Consider the following 7,715-nt stretch of genomic DNA (forward strand, 5'->3'; position numbering starts at 1 on the left):
GAGAGAGAGAGAGAGAGAGAGAGAGAGAGAGAGGGAGAGAGAGAGAGGGAGAGAGAATTTCTTTTACTTTGCTTTCCCCTCCACCCAATCTGTTTTGGTTTTGGGTTTTTTTTCTTGCAGATAAGAGGTTATTCCCGCTGGAATTCTGGTTGAGAAACTCGGAGTTCTAGAACTTTAAAAAAGCTCCTCTCTTGTCCTGAGATGAACACTTTTCTGGGATGAATTGAACAGAGGCTTGGCTGGCGAGCGGGCAGGGGGATGAGAGGGCCCTGGAAGAACATTTCTTCCCGTAGCCTCTGCAGTCTCGAGAAGGGTGTGGAAGAGAATCCCTAGGTGTGAAATCAAAGCTCAGCTCGTATTTCCAATTCTTCCCCATCTAGGAGAAGGGAAATTGAATCAAAGCTAAAAAACGTGCAGGGGATGAAACTCAATTTATTAACCAGAACCTCTGGTAACCAGCACTTTGGCCCATCTGATGAACAATGGTTTATCATTGTTCTCCATAAAGATCCCCAAGGTCACAAGATTTGTTGTTGTTGTTGTTGAAACAGAGCACCTTCCAAGTGTGTGTGTGTGTGGGGGGGGGGTCAGGAGTCAGTCTCCCCCCAAAATGTGCAGATTATTTTGAGCTGAAAACAATTAAAGCCCAGCAAACTCAGGAAGGGTTTCTTACCTCCCACTTTCCCACCTAAAGAGATTTAGATTGAAAAACCTCCTTTTGGAAGGGAACCTTAGCATAATCACCTTAGCACACATGAATTAAGTGTGGCAGACAGGGAGAATCCAAGCCAAAATCTCTTCTAGTTAGACTCCCCTTTGTCCTATTGTTTCTAGGTGGCCCTGCAAGAATTTGTTTACCAAATGCTTGCTTTTTCTCTCTCTAGCCATGAATTGCCTACCTCCCCCTCCTTAGTCCAAAATGACATATCTATCTCATTTTGCCTCACTGTCTTTGGAATTGTCATGCTTATGTGAATTCCCCATGTGCACATATTAAAATTTGATTTTCTCCTGTTAATCTGCTGTATGTCATTTGAATTATTTGACCAGCAAAGAACTAAAGGGCTAGGGGAAAGTTTCCTCAGCCCTGACACAAGTCATCAAACAAAAGAAAAATTCTGTTCAGAAGATTTTTGTATAATAATGTCCAACATTTGTTGAGGGCTTATTATATTATGTGTATGAGCTCATTAAATCACCATATTCTAACCCTTACAGGTAAGTCTTATGGTTATTTCCATTTTATAGATGATGTAAAAACTGAGGCTTAGAGAGTAAGATAGCTTGCCCAGGGTTATAGTTAGAAATTGGGAGAGCTAAGATTTGAACCCAGGCTGACAGCGGAGCTCTTGTGCTTAATCTCCATGCTACACTATTTTCTTGTGCAAAGATATGTGTTTGCAGGGGAATAAATGTGAAGATAAAATGGAGCCATTCTAAGGGAGCTTAGAGTCACGGTTCTCAGTATATGTAAGTAACTCATGAATGAATAAAAAAAGGGAAGGATTGGACGTAGTGCTATGCATGAAGGCGTCCAGCCTCGGAGTGCCACTTTGTGCTGGGTGAGGCCACTTCGTCACCTTACTCTACTGGAGTGTGTGTGTGTGTGTGTGTGTGTGTGTGTGTGTGTGTGTGTGTGTGATGGAGACCTTCCTGGGGGATATACGTGAGCCAGGTTTTAACAGGTGAACAGTGTTAGAGATATAGACAGATGATGGGCAGAAATCTCCAGGAAGAGGGAACAGGATGTTCAGAAGTGTGGAGACACAGACACCATGCATTGTCTCAGGAACTCTGAGCAGTTCTCAATGCCTGGAACAGAAATTGCAAGCTCAGGAGTGGTAACAGTTGAGGCTGGAGAAGTAGGCAGGAGTCAGAAACTCAGTGGTTTTGTGTCTCCTACCAAAGAGTTTGGACTTCCTAGGGCCTTCGTGAAGCTGCCTTGTTAGAAGCATAAACACATCTCTAAGGCAGGATAATAAGCCTGGTAGAAAATGAAGTTATTGAGACCAAACAAAATGGACTTGTGTGCATTAGAGGAACAACTAGAAACACAACCTTGATACGGCCAAAGTTTGAGATTGTGAGGAAGCTTCGGTTCCTAGTCCTGCTTTTTTTGAAGGATCGCATCTAAAATCAGTAATGCTCTTTTTCCTTCGTGTTTATTTCTCCCTACATCCGAGCTTTCCCTCAACTGGCCATTTGTGATTCTCCTGCAGCACAGGCTCTTGGAAAGGGATTGGTAGCATATTGTTTTCAGAGCTGAGGTGGGGGAGGGGACAGTGGTCTGCCCAGCCTCCATGCAGTCCTCCTTTTTTAAAAGAATCTTCAGTCTGCACCAGAAGATTGGATCTTGACAGCTGTGTTTGTACTCTTTGACCCATCCTATAGACAAAGTTGATTGGTGTGATGTTGTGATTTATAAGACGAAATACATATCTGGTCTTCATCCGGTTTCGGGTACAGAGCTCCTAAAACCCTTGGAATTTCCTGTGATGGGAGCAATAAAGGTGTCTCTCATTATGCCCCACCACCAACCTCCTGGGAGGAGAGAGGGGATGGTGATTTAATGAGATACTATGTATAATATAATCAGCCCTCAACAAATGTTGGACATTATTATACATAAATCTTCTGTACAGAATTTCTCTTTTGTTTGATGATTTGTGTCAGGGCTGAGGAAACTTTCCCCTGACCCTTTAGTTCTTCTGGCTGGTCAAATAATTCAAACGACATGCAGCAGATTAACAGGAGAAAATCACAAATGGCCGGTGATTTAATCAATCAAACCTATGTAATGAAGCCTCCATAAAAACCCAAAACCACAGGTTTCAGAGGGCTTCCAGGTTGGTGAACATGTGGAGACCAGGGGCGAGTGGTGCCCTGGAGAAGGCGTGGAGGCCCTGTGACCTTCCCCCATATCTTGCCCTATGCACCCCTTCCATCTGGCTCTTCCTGTTATAGTCTTTCATAACAAATTGGTGATCTAGGAGGTAAAATGTTTCTCTCAGTTTTGTGAGCCACTCAACCAAATGAATCAAACCCAAGGTAGGGGTTGCAGGAACCTCTTGATTTATAGCCTTTCAGTCAAAAGCACAGGTGACAATCTGGACTCGCAATTGATATCTGAAGTTGGGGGCAGTCTTGTGGGACCAAGCCCTTAACCTATGGAATCCGATGCTATCTCTGAGTAGAGAGTGTCAGAATTGAGTTGAATTGTAGGATACTCAACTTGTGTCAGAATTCATTGGATATGTGGGGGACCCCCACCCCCTCCTGTTGGAACTGGGTGTTAGAAGCTTAACTGAACCAAAAGGTGTCGAGACATGGGGTTCAAGTTAGTCTAAACAGAGTCTCTTTACCAGGAATGTGAAATTGGAATTCAGAGAGAACTAGCTGGTTTGTGTGGCAGGATATGAAGGACACATGAAATCCTTGGACATCTGAGGCAGCCATTTTTTTCTTTAAATATATGGACTGAGAGGTGTAAGAACTGATGTGTAAAGAGAAGATGGTATGTACAGATGCTCAGAGAGAAGCAGAAATGGGGAGGGAATTGCTTAGATTCCTAGTAGCTTTTCCAACTTCTGATAGCAATTCTGTTCTGGGACCCAACTATATTCCTCCCCTTTGGGCTCCATGAGACTTTTTTTTTCCCCCTTGAGCTCCCTTGAGTTGACTTCTGTTACTTGAAACTCGAATAGTTTTGATGGTGTTTAGATGACAGTCCCCACCTGCTAGTGACCACCAAGAACCAAGGATCATGAAGACCAAGAAGACATGGAAGTGATGAGAAAACTCTTTCAGCTGTAATATTGCTGAACCAAGTCCCCTTATCTACAGAGCCTGAACACTCTCAATTTCCTGGACCTTTTCTCCAACAAGTCATGTCAAACACCCCTCAAATGCCTCTCTGATCCATCTGCTACTGAATTCATGGCTAAACTGTACTTGCTGAAAATATTGGTTTGATCACCATGGATAGCCTTTGTTAGATTATCTTCCTACCCCAAGGAGCTTTCTTTTCTCCCTCTGCCCACATTTCAGGTTATGAAATGTTTTTACCTAATTAGTATACTTAATATTAACAACTTTCTTTTTATGAGACAAGCAATGTGAGGAACACCCCCATTTGATAGATGAGAAAATTGAGGCTCAAAATGCCTAAGGTATTTGTGCATGGCTCACATGATGAATAAGTGATGGTGTGGAGACTAGAGCCTCGCGTTTTCTGACCCTGGGTGCGCTAGTCCTTCCACTCCCCTCTGCCTCTGCATACAGGGGAAGACAAGCTAGATGAAGCAAGGCAAAGCCATGTGTGATCGAGTGTTTCAATACATGGTTCAGTAGAGTACCTGAGAGAACAGAAAGAAAAATCAGTGTGTGCCAGTGGGTCACTTGGAAGGCTTCACGGCAGACAAGTGTTTTGGGTTGGACTATGAAGAATAAAGACAACATTCCCGTGACAGGAGTGGAAACAGTGAGTAAAAGAGCATTTCTCAAGGAGGCTGGTAGTTTCCCAGAGCGTGAGTCTTAGAAAAACAAAAATGGAAAATGCTAAAACCTATTAAAAAAAAAAAGAAGTCCAAGAAATCTGAGCAGAGGCAGTAAAAAAAAAAATGTCATTCTTCAGTCTCCAGCAGACCAGGAGGGAAGATGAGAGCCTGAGAGAGGCCTGACGTGCAGCACAGTGACCTAGATGCAGCGGAGGAGGAAAGGGATCTGCACGGCAGTCGGGATAGCCAGGCCGTCCTGCAGGCTTTCTCCAGGGCTCCCATCGCTGAGAGGAGAGGCCCTCAGAAAGCCCAGCTGGGCCAGGCCCAGAACTCCATCAGCCCATGACGCGCTACTGCCCCCAGCTCTCCCTCGAGTGCAACGCGCCCTTTGCTGTGTGGTGATGCCAAGTGGATGGCTGAGAAATTACCTGTTCTTGGGCACCGGGGAGAGAATTTCGGCGTGGTTCTTTTCCTCCTCCTGAATTTCTGCACTGGCCTCTTTTCTTCGGTGTAGCGCCCCCAACAACAGCACTACAATCTCTTGGCCAAGGTGAACTTTGAGGACATGGGTCTGCCATTGGGTTGGTGGAGGAATCACTCTGCAGGTCTCCTCTCCTCCATAACTTCTAGAACTGATATCCATTGAATCAAGGGAGCAGCTGAGTTGAACTTGAGGTGGAAGGAGTTGGACCACCTATTCCTGAGCTGCCCAGCTGGAAGAACCCATCTCTGAGGTCAGAGTGGCACAGAAAAGACAAGGTGGGCCAAGCAGGCAATCAGAGGGCATGCTTGTCCCCCCTCCCGCACCCGACCCACTTCGCCACATCCCACCTGCTTCAGCCACCTCAGGCCCCGTCCCACCTTCCAGGTTCTCACTGAGGCAGCTCCTCCAATTGCCAGGCGATTGCCATCCAAACTGTCACCCCCTGATCAGAAAAGAAGGAGTTATGGAAAGCAACTGACAGCACCTGAGCAATCTCTCATTTGGATTAAATCAAGATCTTTAAATATTTATAAAGTTCTGGGATCTAAAATAGCCAGGCTCTGCCTTGCACACAGGCTGTTGAAATATGGGCTGGTGCATTCGAAACTGAATACTTGTCTGAACAGCCGTATATTTTGTGTGTGAGAGTGTGTGTAACAGTGTGTGTGAGCATGTGTGTGTGTGTATATGGTGAAAAACCTATTGCATTATGTTAACTATCCCACAGGCTCCATATAGGACATGACTGGAATGGATATAGGACAAGAATAACTTTTTTCTATCTCATTAGATGGTCTGAGTTTTGAAATCTGCCCTAAAAGTATGGTACAGTGTGCAGTGTTGTAGATTAATGCACTGAATACATTTCTACAGTTCTTGATGTGTTTCATAAAAGGTCCATTTCAAAAGTGTGCTGTATTATAGGTGAACACTCGCAGTAAATAATCTTGTTACAGAAACCTAAGCAATTTTTACAAGGCGTATTTCTGGCTGACTGAACAATTTATTCTCCAGATGTCACATTGTATTTTTCCAATATAAAATGAAACAGCTTTTTTTTTTCTTTTAAGGCCGACTGTGCTGCTTTGTCTGAGTCTAGAACAAAGGATCTCTGCTTAAGGAGGCTGATGTGTTCAAGCCCATCACTTTAAAATTAACACCACACCTGGGACGAGCAGGCAGGGCCATTGCTGGCTTTCCTTTTCAGGAATGACACTTGGCAATCAGGCAGGACGTTCCCCTGGGTCATCTGGTCAGAGAAAACTCCCTAGCTTCTTGAAACGACAGAGAGAGTGAGAGAAAAAGGGTGAGGAGAGTGAACAGGGGAGGGGAGGAGAAGAGGGGACAATAGGGTCTGGAAAGGAACAGGAGAGGAGAAGAGATAAGTAAGGACAAGGGGGAGGACAAATAGTGAAAACGATAGCTGTCTGGAAGAGATGGGAAATAGGGGAGAAATATGCAAATTATGCTGCCACTAGAGGCAGCATTTGCTGAGATTTTTTGCAGAACCATAAGCCCATGAAATACTCCATGAAAAAAAAAAGAATTCTATGATCAAACAATTTGGAGAACGGTGAATTTTATATACACCCCCTTCCCTTGGAGATTTACCTTAGCATATTAAAATCTCTGAGAAATCTTGCTGGAAAGAATCCTGTTTAACTTTATTTAACCCAAACTTATTTGAACTCCAGAACATTACACACACACACACAAAGCATCTGTGATCATGTGCTTTGGACACATTCTCCTAAAGGTTTCTGGCACATCATCCTATGTTGTGTCTAGAAAAGCTGGATAGTCTCCTACCCCCTATATCCACACCCTCTATAGCAACAGTGTGTGTAAAGCTCTATGGCTACATGACCTTTCCCCAAGGTGAGTCCTGGGAAGTTATTTCGTAATACAGCAGCTAACGCTGACAAAGTGTATTAGTCAGCTTTGGCTAACTATAGCTTCAGTAACAAATAATTCCCAACCTTTCAGTGGCTTACAAAGGTTTATTTCTCACTCACTCCACATGTTGCTGTAGCAAAACTGAGCTTATATACTTCTGCTCCAGGTCTCATGGCAGAAGGAAAACAGAATGATGAATGAACCATGCAATGTCTTTGAAAGCTGCTGCCCAGAGTGTCATACATTACATTTCATTGGCCGAAGTGAGTTCCATGACCAAGCCTGATGTCAAGGAAGGCACTGAAGCCACATGGCAGTACCTGGGAAAAGCGTAAGCCTCTTCCAGGGAGGAGAGCGGTGAATGAGACCAATAGCAGAGCTTCTGCATAGAGATTAGAGGGAAAAGCTATGGCCTGCTGGCATGTCTTTTGGGGCTCCTTATTTTAGGTTTGGCCACCTCATAGTCCTAGAAGGTGAAAAAAATTAGACAAGGGCCAGAAGTGGACCTGGTGCCATGGTAGATATGTTAGGATATTAATGAATACAGGTGGTTTCCACTGTAAGAAAATCCAATCAATAAATGAAGAGTGTACATTAGCATTTAAGTGTTCACAGAGAACAAGACATGTTTGCTTAGCCAAAAATTTCCCAACAAAGGTCCATTGAACAGAGTTATATTTCATTCAATATGTTAGACTGAACTATATGAAATTGCCTTTTTTCAAGGTTAAAAAAGTTACCTATCGGCTGAGTGGCTCAGTTGGTTAAGAGCTCGCTCAAGAGTTTGAGCTCTGAGCAACAGCGGTTCGAGTCAGCCCGAGCTGAGCAGCCGCTGAGCT

Source organism: Hipposideros armiger, unplaced genomic scaffold (assembly GCF_001890085.2).
Source record: "Hipposideros armiger isolate ML-2016 unplaced genomic scaffold, ASM189008v1 scaffold_4, whole genome shotgun sequence".
Classification (NCBI taxonomy): domain Eukaryota; kingdom Metazoa; phylum Chordata; class Mammalia; order Chiroptera; family Hipposideridae; genus Hipposideros; species Hipposideros armiger.